The following is a 16,192-nucleotide window of genomic DNA, read 5'->3' on the forward strand; positions in this document are numbered from 1 at the left end:
TATCACAAGCTTACATAAATTGGCTGCCACCTGTAAGTTTAGGGGAAGTGTAGAAGAGCGCATCCGGGACCAGTTCATGCTGGGATGCAATATTGAGAAGGTGAGGGATGAGTTATGGCAGAAGGATGACTCCAAACTTGATGAGGTGCTTATGATTGCTAAATAGATGGAACAGTCTTTAGCCTCTGTAGATGTGCTGAAGGAAGAATATGAATCTTCAGGAGGGAAAGTACATGTAGTAAGTAAACATATCTCTAAAAACAAAGAAAGGGCCACTGATTGTTCAGCCAATGTGAAAAGTGGCTCTTCCTTGTCACAATCCACTGTGAAGAAAGATCTTAGTAGGAAATGTTTTAGATGTGGTGCGTACAACCATGTGGCAAATGAAAAGGGTTGCCCTGCAATCTCAAATAAGTGTCATGCTTGTGGGAAGATCGGACACTTTTCAAGATATTGCAGATCCCAGAACAAAACTAAAACAAAGAAAGTGAAAGAAATATTGTTCATGATGAAAACGATAAAGGGGAAATTGAGTATGATGAATTGCATTGTGGGGAGGCGGTGCTTCAGATCTAACAGTGTAAGAGAAAGAGTCCTATTGATAGAGCGAATGTTAATTGAGAGTGTATGGACATGCTTTTTGATTCTGGGGAGAAGATTTCTTTAGTATCTAAAGATTTTCTTTTGAGTAAGCTTTCAAGAAAAGTAAAGATTTATAAGCCTGATATCCGACCATTAGCACATAGAGGACAACCCATTAAATTACTAGACTATTTCAATGGGGAAATAGAATATAAAGGATGACTCACCTCAGGGAAAGTTTATGTTTCCTGTAGGGGAGACAGCATTGTTAGCTGGACTCCCTAGAAATAACTTGGTGTTATAATAGAACCTAATAGTGAACCATGCACAATTTTGAAACAATTGACAACTACAGCAGCAGTAATAGCTGAGGTAAAAGGAGAGCATAGCGTATCACCTACGTCAGGAGTTTGAAGATGTATTCAAGGACAGGTTGGGGTGTTTATCAGACTATACATACAGGATTAAATTGAAGGATAAGGTTTCACTGGTAGTGTGTAAACCACGAAGTGTCCTTTTAGGCTTGAAACAGGACATGAGTGTAGAGCTTGAGAAATTATAAAAGGAAGGAATAATCGTGAAAACTGAAGCCACAGAGTGGGAGGTGCCTGTAGTTATAGCACACAAGGCCTCAGGGGAATTGTGCTTATGTGTGGATCTAAGATCACTAAATATGGCTGTGGTTGGGGACAAATATCCCCTTCCAAATATATCAGAAATGCTCTTGCAGTTGGAGGGAGCGAATATCTTTCTGACCTTGGATGTAAAGGTGGCATACCACCAAATTAGGTTAGACAAGGACCCTAAAGATTTGACGACATTTAATATTCTCTTCGGGTTCTTTAAATTTACTAGGTCACCATTTGGCCTCAACTCAGCTGCTGCAGTCTTTTAGTGAGCAATGCAAAAGGTGTTGAGTAGTGTTCCTGGGATGAAAATTTACCAGGATGACATGTTAATTTATGGGTCAGGTCAAAAGGAACATGATTCTAGACTGAGGGAAGTGCTATAAAGGTTTATGATGCGAGGTTTAACTTTGCATGAGAACAAGTGTAGATTCAGTAAAATTGAAATTGACTATTTGGGACATAATCTGTCAGGTGAATGGATAAAACCCAAAGAACATTTAGTCAACACCATAGTTAATCTAGATGCTCCTGAGAATAAAGAGCAATTAATAACTTTACTGGGAGTGGTGGAATATTATAAGAAATGTGTGACTTCTTTTGCTAGCCGTACACAAAATATGAGGTTGTTGTTGAGAAAGAGAGTGAAGTTCACTTGGTCTCCTCTGTGCTAGCAAGAGTTCAATGATGTAAAATCAGTCCTCAATAGCACACTGCCTTTGCAAAGCTTTGCTGTTAAAGATGACACTATTCTAATCACTGATGTCAGTTAAAAGGGGCTGGGGGATATTAAAACAGGTGAAGGGTGGAGCAAAGAAGACCATTATGTTTATTTTAAGAGGCTTGATAGGACCAAAAAAACGATTATGTAATTGAACGTGAAGCCCTCCTTATATATTGGGCAATAAAGAAACTGAAAAAGTTTCTCTGGGGTGTGGAATTTGAAGTGAGAACAGATCACAAGCCTCTCAGAGACTTATTCTATAAAAAGAATTTGGATGCTGTTTCAGGACAGATATGTGAGTGGATAATGGCGCTATAGGACTACATATTTAAAGTTAGGAAGGTAAGAGAATAGGATTGCTGATTGCTTATCTCAAATGAGTACTAAACAAACAAAGGTAAATGTTGACGTGAATGAGTAAGTAGAAGATCTTGATACATACTTGGTTTGCGAGGTCACTGATAGGGTGGTCAGCGAAGAAGTATGGAGTAGGTGTTTGGAAGAGGATGATGTAATGTAAGAGATAAGAATTCTCATCAGGGTAGGATGGAATTTGAAAAGAGGCGTGAGTCAAGAGGCTTTCATTTTCTTGATGGTAAAGGAGGAATTGTCTGAGAGTAATCACTTGCTGTGGATAGGAACTAAATTAATACCGCTGAATGATGTCATTGAAAAAAGTATACATTTGAGTCAGTGAAACTTGGGCATTTCGAAAACTAAAGAAAGAATTAGGTTACATTTTGGGTGGCCAGGAATGGACACACAAATTCAGAGGTGTGATCAGGACAACATGGAATGCTATTCTTGTGATAAGAGTTATAAGACTAGAGTACAGCCATTGATGGCAAGAGAGGTCCCAACGAGAGTGTGGCAGGAAGTGGCTCTGGACATCCTGGAAGCAGTTATGAGTAAAACTGGTTAGTATTATGTTTCGGTACTTATGGATATGTACTCAATTGGCCTGAAGTTTGCATAAAGCAAAGTGTGGAACTAGTAAAGTAATTGTGTTCCTTAAAGAGAATTTCAGTAGAGAAGGCTTTCCAGAATGTATGTTGACAGATAATGGGGTCCAAATAGTATCTAAGGACAAGGAAGAATTTTTGTTTATGAGGGGAATTACACATAAGAAATGTTCTCTTTATCACCCTAACAATAAAGGGATGATAGAGAGTTTTAATAGAGTCATGAAAGAATCTACACAGATTAGTAAAACACAGAATAAAGATTTGAGAGAGGATTTATTGGAAAGAGTGGAAGCATATCGGTTTTCCTGCATTCAGTTACGGGTAAGATACCTTTTAGAGCTGTTCCGTGGTAGGAAGGCCAACAGGATGATAAATCCAACTTGGATGAGGTGTTTTGAATTTTGAATGGAAAGGAAGAGAAAGGATTTGCAAACTGTACAACAAAAGAAGGTCTGGGAGAATAAGCAAAGATTTGACGTACCCAAGACAGTTAATCACACTGTGGTGAAAGTTGGGGGTGTAGTGAGGGTGAGGCTTCCAAAAAAAAGTGGGAGTTCAAAGTTCTTCACACCTTTCCAAATTGTAGATCTTCTCCCTAATTCAGTGAGGTTGAATGACAACCGAATATGGAATCTAAATAGGATTGTGGCAATACGTAGGAATGCACAGGAAGGAAAATGTTCTAACGCAATGGATGATGAGAATGTGGCAATTAAAAGGAGTGGGTGCAGAACTGTTCCTCCAAGGTTCTTGAAAGACTACGTTTAAACATTTAGGGAGAATTTATATTTTATTTTTTTGAAAAAATAAGATTTTGTTTTTATATTATGTTTAAGGTGGTCATTTTACATTACAATAACAAGAGGGAAAAAAATATTTAATTTGCTTGTATAAAAGGAGGGAGGTGTGTAGTATCCTTGTGTATTAGAGTTTCTTGTACATGCCAATGTTCAGTGAATAGAATGTATATGAGACCGGAAGGTGTAATGTTAGAAAGGAGAGATTGTCAGTTGGAGGGTCAGTTGCACACCTCATCTTAGGTGGCTGGGACATTTCATTACATGCTGTCGAAATTAATAAACTACACATGAATCTACTCACTGGTGTGTGACCTGCTTATAATCATTGGTCGAAGTGGGCGGGATTGGAGGGGCGTGATGTGCCCCTACTTTTTTAATTTATGAAAAAACATTCCCCTACTTTTATGAAAAGACAACAGTTCCAGGACGGTAAACTCCGATCGTGCAAATCCTTCAGCTTAAGTTTCATTCAGGGAATCTCATCTGCTGTGAGTCCTAGGGAGATGTCAGGCAACTTAATAATAAACAGGCCTTCTCTGCAGAGTACCTGCTTGCATGAAAGAAATGCTAATGCGCACAACTGGTTGATCTGCAAATGTAAAGGGTGCTATAGAGTCAATACTGGTTTAATTGATCGAATCACATGAAGCTTTGCAGTTACAAAGGTTTATTCTTTTGGACTGGCAGTGCAAAGGAGTTACTAACTGAGCTGTGCAGTGTGTGCTTTCCAGGTCAATTAAATAAAAAAAAATCATTACATACAGTCAAGGTATTACTAAAACCTATATTGTCAAAGCACCATTTAATCTGAAACCTTTTTGCACATTTGGTAGTAATCTGTTTTATATTACGTGTAATGCAAGTTTAATAAAATGACACACGTTTCAAGTGCTTTCTGTCACAGGCCCGGCCCTTGTAGCACTAACAATACACAAGCCACAATTCTCCATTGCACCAAGGTTTTATTCTGTGGCTTTCTTGTTACACACAAACCTGTCAGTGCATTAACTAATAGAGGTTTCATAATACACAATAGTGCACATACCACTGATTAACTTACCTTTTTTTAATGTATTTTTCATTTAGGCCGTGAGTTATTTTATATGTAGCTACCTGAAGGAGAATACTTTGGGGCAGATTTAAGAAAAGTGGCCCTGCACACAGTGCAGGCCCCTTTCTTTACTCCCCTTAGCGCCCCCTACGGCCACCATGTGTGCACCGTATTTAAGATACTGCGCACTATGGCTCAAGGTAGGGGGCAATAGAGTCAGAATTTTTGACGCTATTGATGTACTGTTCAGGGTTAGCGCCAGACTTTTGGCGTTAACTGTGAGCAGTACATAGGGGCCCATTGTAAGCAATGGTGTGACCTGTTTTAACGCCTGCTCTGTGCAGGTGTTAAAAATGTCAGAAAAATGGCACAATTGCACCATTCCCCCCCCCCCCACCCACCCCCAACAGGGGAAGGGCTGTCTTGCATACATTATGTCTGGCGCAGGCATAATGTGGTGCAAGAGGTTACACAGTGGCGCAATGCATTCATTTCAAAACTTTTGTAAATCTGGTGTGGCGATTTTGGCCTTGTTGGGCCACATTAGCGTAAAAAAATGATGTTAATGTGGTGCAAGGAGGTGCTAGGCCTCTTAATCTGGGTCTTTGTTTTTGAACCACATCTTTGACCCTACCGCCAAACTCATTGACTCTGCCCCCATTGCACGCAGCATCACAGTTCCCATACTTTTTTTAATGCACTTCGACTGCTGCTTATAATACACAGAATACCACATTTTGGTTGCTCTAAACAACGTTCATAAAGGCGAAACAAGATCAGAGCGTCAATGAGGCCTAACCTATTGACTAGAGCTGCTGCCTTTGGAATATGTGACCCAGGCTCGAATCCTGGCCTCCGAGCTAAACTTAACATCGCGTGACTCTGGGCAAATATCTCAATCTCCGTGTGCCTAAATTGTGAAATGCACATGTATAATATCCAGTTGATTTCTACGATCTCGAATCTTTGCCAGCCCAGTCACTCACGTAATGTGCGTGCGCTATAGCTAGATTCACGCTATATTAATATTAATTTATATATTACACAAAGAGAGTTGACTCATATTGCAGACTCCTCCCCTCCAAAAAGGCCAGATCCCAGAATTTTCCACCGAAGCTATGTGATGCGAAGACTTTAATATGAAAAATTTATTTTTCTGAACATTACAGTGGAAGTTTTGTTCTCACTTTTTTTATACTCGCCATGACATTAAAATTGCACGCTCTGATAAGCATTAGCATCGCTTGCCTGCGCCTGGCCGCCCTGTAGCATCATTTTCGCCATTGGCGGCCCGTTCTCAGCTCTGCATCTTTATGCTGTCGGCGAATTAATCGACTTCGTGCTGTTCAGCTTTAATTTCACCCTCGGCTGGCCTGAAATATACCTATTTTGCTTTCCACGCCAAGCCGAAGAGCTAGGCTGATGTTATGTGGACGCTGATTGCGTGGCGGAAGGCATCTTCCCCTTTTCTTCCCTGCAACCTGCCCATTAGAACCCAAAGTGAAGGGGGCAGAGGGGTCTAGAAAGCTCTTTTGATGGGGTAATTGCGGCACTTTCGAATCACTCAACTCGCGAGCGTCCTCTGCGCAGGAGACAGGAGCGCGAGGAGCCTTCGCAACACAGATCACCTTAAATGGGAAGCTGCCATTTTATCACCATTTGTCTTGTTTAAATAAAAACCCATGTTTTATTTCTGTGGCGCGGCGCGCCTCGCTCTCTGTTGAAAACATAAATAAATAAAAAAAATATACTTAATAGAAAATTCCTGTGATTGTTAATGTATTTTTGCACAAACGTTACTACGCTCCTTTCCCGATTCTATTTAATCATACACGATCTCTGAGGGAGTTGATTTTATAACTTTTAGAGGTATTTGATTTTGGGGCCGTGACATGTTCTTCCTAATGATTAAATTGCCAAGTAGTCCGTCATCTGATCTGATGCATACTCTGAAAAATTTAGCAAACATTTGTTTCCAGCTCAAGCTGATCAAAAGATGTTAAAAACGTAGTTACCGTGCAGTAGAAAGCCCTTTGCAAGGTTTGGCTGCTCACCTTTCTGTTGCTGATTGTTGTATTTGGGTGTAAGACTGGTACTAATGAGGTGTTTGATTAACTACAGTAGACACACCACTAAATTCTACGAGCTAGGCATACAAACCTGGCACCAAGAGCAGATCACATTTCATACATTACATTAAAAATGCTAGAACCTGCAGTTGTGAATGTTAGAACTGTAGAATGTATTAACTTACCAAATACACCACTATTATATACAGTGACAATGTTAGCACGTTGACCATTATAACAAAAAATGCAAGTTGCACATCGCATTTGGTATTCTGAGCTTGGCAAATGATATTCCCTAAGAAAAATATAGTTATAACTGGATATTTCTACTAATATACTAATTCAGATATTGACGATTGTGAGAAATTGAGCTGTGGTTTGGGGGTGAGCCCTTCTCTAGCAACAGTAACAGTCCTTAACAGAGGTAACTGCAAAAGTCACTAAATCAACCTGTGCATAACCTTATGGTAGCTTCCCACACCAAGCAGCCAGGCGTAACTTAGTGGCAATGTGTAAAGTATGTATGCAGCACATAAAGAGTAATAAAGTGAAAACACACACAAGGAACACCCCACACCAGTTTAGAAAAATAGAATAAAATAATAAATAAAATTACATTAATGACAAATGACAAGAATTTGATCAGTAAAACCAGAGATATGCAATTCAAAAAAATTCCGGTAAGTTTAGCGCCTAAAAGCGCAAAGCGCCACTCGTGGTTATCTGGTTGTGCTGACCGGGGCACAAGTTCAGTCTGACTCCGAAGGAGCGGGGGCCGGATGCAGGGACCATATTAGTCCAGCTGAAAAAGTGGCCCTCTAATTTGTTGGCTTATCTATGTCTATATGTAACAAATACTGATGGGGTCACGAGGGATGGAGTCATGGAAAGCAGTCTGACACTCAAAGTTTATTTTTTTTAAACAAAAACTCTACCACAAAGAAATTGACAACAAGGAGAAATGTGACAGTAAATTTGTACTGGCTTAACTGGTTGCAAAGGCCACGTTCTAACATATCTTACAGGGTAAAGATACCTGCTGTAGCGCTCTTTGTGTGCCCAGTAAATCTCAAAGAATAATAATGGTAAAATAATTATGGTGATGAATGCATGTGCTGCAAATATCTGTGTTTTGTCTGTACACAGTTTTGACTCAAAAATAGAGGGTTAATGTGTCTCCCACAAAGCACATCATGTAACGTGCAGATGACAGATCTTTATTTTATGTAGACAGGTAAGTGGGTTACTGCTTTTAACACATAGATCGTTTTGTCGCTCGCAGTTCATAGACTGAAATCCTTCTAATCTAGCACAGTGAGCTTGAAGGACGATGTGTGGGTCTTATACATTGTACCCTCATTCGGGTCCACTGGAATTATGTGATATTACAGTTGTGGCGTTTTGCGGTATAATTATGAATTTGCTGCATTTTCCACATAATCCATCATTTGCTGCATAATCTGCAGATTTCACAAAAATATTTGTTTCTAACTCAAACAGATTAAAAGTTACTAAAAACACACTGACACATGTTGTCACGCAGTGGAAAGTCCTTTGCAAAGGTTGACTGGTCACCTTTCTGTTGCTTATTGCCGTATTTGGGTTTCAAAGTGGTTCTAATGAGATTAAACCTTTGCTCAGATAATGTTAACCTGTGTAGAAATTCCAAAATGCCGAGGTAATACTAGCACTAGAAGAACTGCATTATGCTGCATAATTTGCCTCTACTTGCCACATCATTTTTCTTTTCTTGCCACATAATTTAGCCAACCCTGCCGCACAATTTGCTCTGCTCCTGCCGCATAATTCCAGCAGTCTTGTTGTCATTGTCTTATGAAACACATACTGTACATTGACTTACACACTCGTATGATTTATTCACAATGTAAAATGTGTGCATGTGATATAAAGCGCTATGACACCCTACATTGGGAGGAGTAGCACTATAAAAGAATTAAATTAAAACCCACATTGTGGCATTTAAATTGTTATGCATGCAAATAGTCTTTATACCAATACATCTGACATTCTAGTGCATTCATATCTGTTTTATAAATGACTGAAGAAATGCTTCTAAATCTTAGTTTATCTTAAGTACTTAAGGAAGGCTTGACAAGCAGTGTGCCTTTGTTTCCCATCCATATCTCTGTCATCTAGGTGATAGGCTCAAGATAGCTCCCAGTCAGGATGCTACTTGAACAAAAGGAGGGCTGATGGCTCATTAAATTAGGCCTTTGTCTGTTGTCAAGCTGGGGTGAAAGTAAGAAAGCCCCTCCACCGCATGCACGTTGCTGCTTGGAAGGAAAGCAGATAACATGCAGGTACTGCTGAAAGTATCCTGGTATTGGAATATTACACCGGGACATCTTTAGCATTTTACTTGGGGCCCAACTTCTTGGTCGGGACAGGGCGTCCACCCTGTGAAAATAGTGGGAGGGGATGACGTCCACCCGCGTGTACCCCGACTTGTGCACTGAACTGGGATAAGTACCTCATATTTCCATTGGCAGGAGGGCCCCCTAGGCTCCCACCAAGGTGCACGGTTCCAGTTGTGCTTGAAGGGTTTAAATATCTTGGAATATGTTACAATGGATCTTGAAGAGTTTTTAGAATCCAACCTATTTTCATGGTTGTATCATTTCTGGAGGGATTCCGCCAGTTGGAGGATGCTTCCTGTTTCACTGATGGTTAGAGCAGCCCTCTCTAAAATGATGACTCTCCCCTCCTGCTATATGTCTTACAGAATACTCCATATAAAGTCCCATCAAATTTGTTTAAGCAAATTGACCATGAGGTACAGCAGCTACTGTGGGATGGAGGTAGTTCCAGAATAGCACTCTGTAAACTCCAGAGAGGAATATACAATAGGAGGCTGGTGATCTCAGACATCCACAAGAACTATTGGGCAGTGCAATTAGCAGTAGTCAACGACTGAGTGTTTGCTGATTGTTCAGACCCAGCATACCGTGTTGACCGAGAAGCGATTAAAGACATTGACTACCCATGGCTATCTACTGGAAAAAGCTGTTCCCACGCCCTGCTAGCGCACCCCAAGACAGTAGTTGGAATATGGCGTGAATCCAAAATGCACCTGGGATGGGGAGATAGCTTGATGGGCAGGACCCCCTTGTGGGACAGTGACCTACTGTGGGAGGTGGGGAACCTTGAAGGTTTTTCAAGATGGGCACTAGTAGGCATAGAACATTTGGGCGACATATAGAGGGGTAAGGCCACAGTGTTGTTTGAGGATCTGCAGAAAGAGTATGAGTTGGTGAAGTCCAAACCTTTCCAGTATTTACAGCTGAGATATGCTCCTGGATGACATATTTTGGAGGGGGAGCAGCTGCCTGAGGCGATGACATTGGACCTGTTGTTGGACCCTAGATAGACAAAACCCTCTCCGATTTATAAAACAATGATGAATGACTCCCCATAACTGCTAAAAGCCCACAGAGAAGCATGGGAAAAAGACATTGAGCTGAATAAGGACGATGATTGGGCTGAGGTATGGCCTCGTGCGTTCGTGGCTGCCGGCAGGAAGGAACCTTTTTCCACATAACACGGGACTGCACTGAAGTCCAGCTTTACTGGGTGGGAGTGGCACAGATCAGAGCTTAGGTCACTGGTTTGACTGCTACACTAGGGACAAGATGGCATCTCCTTAAAATCACTGGGGAAGAGGTCTGGCCCACATACAAGAAGATTTGGCTGGTGGTAGCCACCATGGTAGCTAAGCGTAAGATTGCAAGGGCCTGGGAAATGTCAGCGACTCCTGGTGTTGAGGATTGGGAAGCTGACATGGATTGGTGCCGTAAAGCAGAACAGGCTGTTTACCAAAGTACGGACTATCCTAAGAAATGGGAGAAGATCTGGCATGGGTGGCGAATACACAGAGGTTACTAACCACAAGGGAAGCAATATAGGTGGGAGGGAGGGTCGCGTTTTAATGTTCTTATCTATTCTGGGGTGAATGTCCACACAAGTGTGTTTTGGGAACCAACCATACATGTCCTTTTTTGCTTGCATGCTTGTGATTTTGTCTGCCCTTCTTTGTACATATACTGTATGACTGATCCATCAATGTATCTGCTTTCTACTGAGGAATTGTTTAATAAAAAATAAAAAAAAGATATCCTCATTAAAAAACATTGAGGGTAGGATGCCTAGTAATCGTTTTGAAAATATTTGATTGAGAAGAGTGAGGTGCTGCTTAAGGTGGATTGACAGGGAGGGTGGCATTTCTCAGGTAGTGTTTTTATTTATTATTTGGATATTTTTTCAGGGACAGTGGTGAGGGTGCTAGGAAGTGAGTGAGCTTAAAAGAGCCTACGGGAGCTGGGATGCTGGTGCATAGCTCCCATGTACATCCTCTCATCCAGCATAGATGCCCTATCAATGGGGAAGTCCAAATTGTTCAACTGTACAGATAGCTAAAGTTTGAGAGGCAAAATGGATGAAGAATAATATTAGTAGGACAAAGAACTATTGATAGTATGACAATGAAGGAGGGGGTGCAGAACAGGTACAGTTACTACACCAGTAGATGTGTGTGACCTTTTTAATACGTGCATGCCTGTTGCCAGGCCCTCCGGCCAACCCCTATAACCACTTAACCCTGCACCACACACGGGCTTCAGCCGTACGCAAAATGGTTTGGCCACAGGGTCTGTCCTGCAGCCAGGCCCTGCTTCCTACCCCACAGCACACTTGAAGTGGTCCTTTGTTTGGTGGAGATGTGATCGTATTCCTATGCATCAAGACCATGTCTCCAGAATCGGTGGGAAATGTGCTCAGGGGGTCATTTTAGAAAGCTCTCCATCTTTCTCGGAAAATGGGGGGTAGGACGTTCCATATCACTAATGTATATGGGGCAGGGCTAAAAGGCTGGGGCTTCTATGCCATTTTACATACTTGCAGTTTTTTAAAGGGGCAGCACGACCTCTGGTTTCAGCAGCAGATGACAAGAAAGAACCACTCGTGACAGTCACTACATATATACATAGAGATATTGCGATTATAAAAACAATGATGGAAACACCTCTATCAAGGATTACAGATAACTTTTTACTGTGAAAATGCAAAGAAAACACATTTGGTTTGCCTTGACCATGCACATGATTGGGATGATTATGACATCACAGAAGTGAAGTTTCAACTTGGGCACCTGCTTTGTTTATATCTGTAAGTGCTTTCCGTTGAGGTTTACTTTCTGTGAAATGAGCATTGTGCTACAATCAATCCTGCCCTACATATTTATCTCATATAAATAAACATGCAGGGCAGGATTCATTGATGTTTTTAAACAGTCATTTGGGACTGTGGTGGAATCTCAAGGCCCCCACTGTCCCAGCCAGCTCCCTGCCTCCTGCCCGACCCGACATTGTTCCTGCATGCAGGGAGATGCTGGAAATGCAGCTCCTTGTGTGTGGTAGCAATACTTTCATCTCTTTCCCTGTCAGCAGTCATCTTCCTGCACTGCCCTGCATCAAAGTGAAAAAGGCAGGACTGCACTGTGTTTAAGGCAATATAGGTGATTCCTGTTATTTCCACATGAGCTGTCGCACAATGGTCTGCCTAGTACCAACACAGACACCCTTGTATCATGGAAAAAATGAGGAGAAAAAAATGTATTTCTCTTTGTTGCGTTTCCCTTGGGGAGGTGTAGGGTTTTGGTGCACCCCCTTTGTTGTTTAGAAGTTTTTGTAAATCTGGGGATGTCTCAAAATCCATGGATGATGTGTGGGAATACTACCACAATGCCCATGGAATGCCCCCCTAGTGCAGAGTAAGGCAATGCAGCGATTTGCACTGCATTGCCTTACTCCATATCTATGAGGCCATTCAAAGCCATGCAGAGTAACTTTGCGAGGCCTCATAGATATGCTGTGGTGTTTTTTGTCGCTGTTGCATCACAAAAAGTGAGGCAACAGCAGTTCAAGGGGTTCGTAAATATGCCCCTAGATGTGCTGTAAATGTGATGAGTCGAATTCAGGAAGGTAGTGGATGTTTTTGCAGACAGTAGTATGTGTTTGATGCACTGGCTATAGAGTGTGTGTTCATTGTAGTTTTTATTTATAAGGGAGGGAATAGTGTGTTCTTTGTAGTCGATCTAGAAATGGAGATGAAGCGGGCCTCTGACATGAGTGTCACTAATGAACCCAAATGGTTCAGTGTTATAACTATTTGTGTTTAAAAGAATAGGGTTTTATTCAGGTCAATGAGAAGGGAGTGGCAGGAGAGGAAACTAAACTAGGTAAAATGAGGTGCTGGACAGTTATTTGGCTCAGTCCCTAACTGCTCCTCTAAAGAAGCCTAGACAGAGAAGTTGCCACCAGAAGCCATAGACAATTAGAGGTAGGCATCCTAAAGATATGCTCTTGGCAAGGAAGTCCTTGAGGCCAAGCCACATTAATCAGTGCAAAGGCAGGAGCAATTAAGATTGTACAGTCAATGATAGAGAGTTTACTTTAGTAATAGTAACAAGAGTTTACTTTAGTGGTAGTACTAGCAAGAGATTAATCCAATAGCTCTGTTAAGACAATGGAGGCTTTTCAAGTTACTGCTTAAAAAAGACAACTAGTTCAACAGTGTGAACTAGCAGAATGATAATACACTTGCGTGAAGCATGACAAGGTCAAGAGCATATTCAAAACAAAGCCCAGTAACATTAATCATGCTACAAATAAGATGTAGAACTTGAATGAAATAAAACTTTCTATATTTCCCACATACAGAAGAGCTTGACTAATATGAACATTTATATTCAATCTAAGTTATACATTTAATGAATGTATAAAAGATGTATAACACGTAGAGGTCAAAATGGATGTGATCTATTGGAAATTACGTCTCAAGCTTTTTTAATTTTACAAAACAGTTCCCCTACTTTTTGTGGAAAAACAGCCATTCCTCAGTGGTTAATCTCGACCTTTGGATGCCTCAGATTGAAAGAAAAGGGAGGGGTCTCCTTTGCAGTGAAGCAAAGGAGGGACAGAATGCTTAAGAAGGATTCCTGCTACCTGAATGAAATGTAAATGGATGCAGTTGGTTAATCAGCATATGTAAAGGCTGCTTTGGAGCCAACATCGGCTTTATTTGAAGGAGTCTCTTGAAGCTTTATGATGACAAAGACTTAGGGCCTGATTTAGAGTTTGGGAGATGGGATACTCCATCAGGGAGGTGACGGATATCCCATACCTTTATTACATGTGCCATAGGATATAATGGACTTGTAATACAGCAGAGAGGTTATCCAGCATGTTTGTGATGGAGTAACCTGTCTGCCAAAATCTAATTCAGGGCCTTCAGCTTTACAAGTGGTAACACAAGGGTGCTACCAGCTGAGTTGTGAGGTTTGCTCTAGGTACAGTCCAATTGTGTATATTAAAAATGTAGATTTTGAAAGCACCTGTTTTATCTTAAACGCTAAATCTTTTTGCACATTTTGTGGCAACCTATATCGTGTGTAATGCAGGTTTAAAATAATTACTTGCCTATTCACGTGCTGGGGCCTTATAGAACTATGAAATCACATTAGTATTTCGCCGTGCACCAACCCTGATTTCATTCTGTGGGTCTCTGATTAGACCCATGGACATATGCAGTAGTCCCAGGAAAAACATTGAACTTCCATAGCATAAATAGTGCACTTGCCCCCAATTAATGTAACGTACATTTATTTTTCTTTTGGATTTACGTGAAGGTGAGAGGCCAACAAAATAGTCACAGAATATTTCACCCCCATACTCACTGACCCTGCCTCCATTGCACTCAGGATCACAATTCCCATAACTTCTTTATGCACACCAGCTCCTGATGACACCCATTTACAAGCTGGCTAAAGTCATGAAGCTTCAGCCTTCTTGTAGTCATGTTTCAGATGAAATTTTCAAAATTTACCAAATTTGGATGTGAAGAAAAAGAGAAGTGCAGACCACCTAGCCTACCGCAGAAGGTTTCCAACATCATGACGTTCCATGTGCAGAAGATGGGGTGTGATTACTTTTCTTTTTTACCTCCAACAGGGCAGATTTACCATTTCACACAACACATGTCCCATCAGCTGTGAGATTACAGCATAATAAACCTCATACCTCTGGGGAAGAGGATTAGAATAAAAAGGAGTAGATGGGAAGAGTAAATTAAAGAAAAGCCGGAAGAGAAACATGGGCTCAGCATTTCTGACATGGATGGAAGATTAATCCAAGGCTATTTACCCACTAATTTCTTCATGAGTAGAACAGAGACTCACAAAATACTTAAGTCACAAGGCATACTAGTGATGGCATAGCTAAACAAAGTATGGAAAAGTGTTCCTGTCTCGCAAATGGTACATTCGCCTATTGACAATCCGAATATAGAGGGTTGTTTTACTTGTAGGCGGAATAGTTGGCACCCTGTGAACAGAACAAAGATTGGAAGACGTGATAAACAGGAGGATAAGTTGCATCATGTAGAGGAGAAAACGTTGAAAATGCAAGATAATAACAGAGAGGAAGGAACATGAATTTGGACATATAAGTTTGCCACTGGCTTTGAGTTCAAATGGTGGGACAAGTGAGAAATGATTTTCCAAACCAACGCAGGCATTTAAAGTAGAAAAATCAGGAGGTTACAGGATGGTAAAGTGCGGACATGAGGCAAATGTTGGTGATTCTGATAGAAGCAAGGGATGAAGTCTGAGAAAGTTGGTGGATAGGACGTGAGTGTGACAGGTCTCACCTATTGTTCTACCTGATATCATGAGAGTGAAGCATGAGATTGAACATGAATATGAAGAGCACAGGTGATCAGCTAGGATGGTTGGTCATCCCAAACATTTCAGGCATTACACAATCTCATGAATTCGCCATATTTGTTTTATATAATTCTAAATATGATGTGGTGTGGGATGGAAGAGAGGGGTATATAAAGGCCCTCATTCTGAACATGGCAGTCAACACCGTTCCCCGCCATGGCGACGCTGAACAGAATCCCGCCATTGGCGGTGAACAGAAACTTGCCATATAAAGATGCAAAAATCAGAATCCGACAAAAATTTCCCTGCCACCAGTCACCGCCAGGGCCTTTTCGGCGAAAATGCTGGACATCCCACCCCGCCACCGCTGAGCACACAAATTCCCCGCCCTCCAAATAATGAAGCACAAGTCACCACTGCGGTCAGTGGAAGTCGAACGACCATTGGCGGTACAGTCTGCCACAGCCAGCAATGGGACCCAACAGTAAGAATTGCACACATTGGCAAGTTTGAAACCCACACACCTGACACACATCCACAAATCCATAAAACACTCACAGACACACCCCACAATCCTTTGCATCGCCAGTAGGACAACTGAGATAGAGAACTCCACAAGGAGACCCTGAACGCCACAA

The sequence above is a fragment of the Pleurodeles waltl genome, chromosome 7 (assembly GCF_031143425.1).
Source record: "Pleurodeles waltl isolate 20211129_DDA chromosome 7, aPleWal1.hap1.20221129, whole genome shotgun sequence".
NCBI classification, from domain to species: Eukaryota; Metazoa; Chordata; class Amphibia; order Caudata; family Salamandridae; genus Pleurodeles; species Pleurodeles waltl.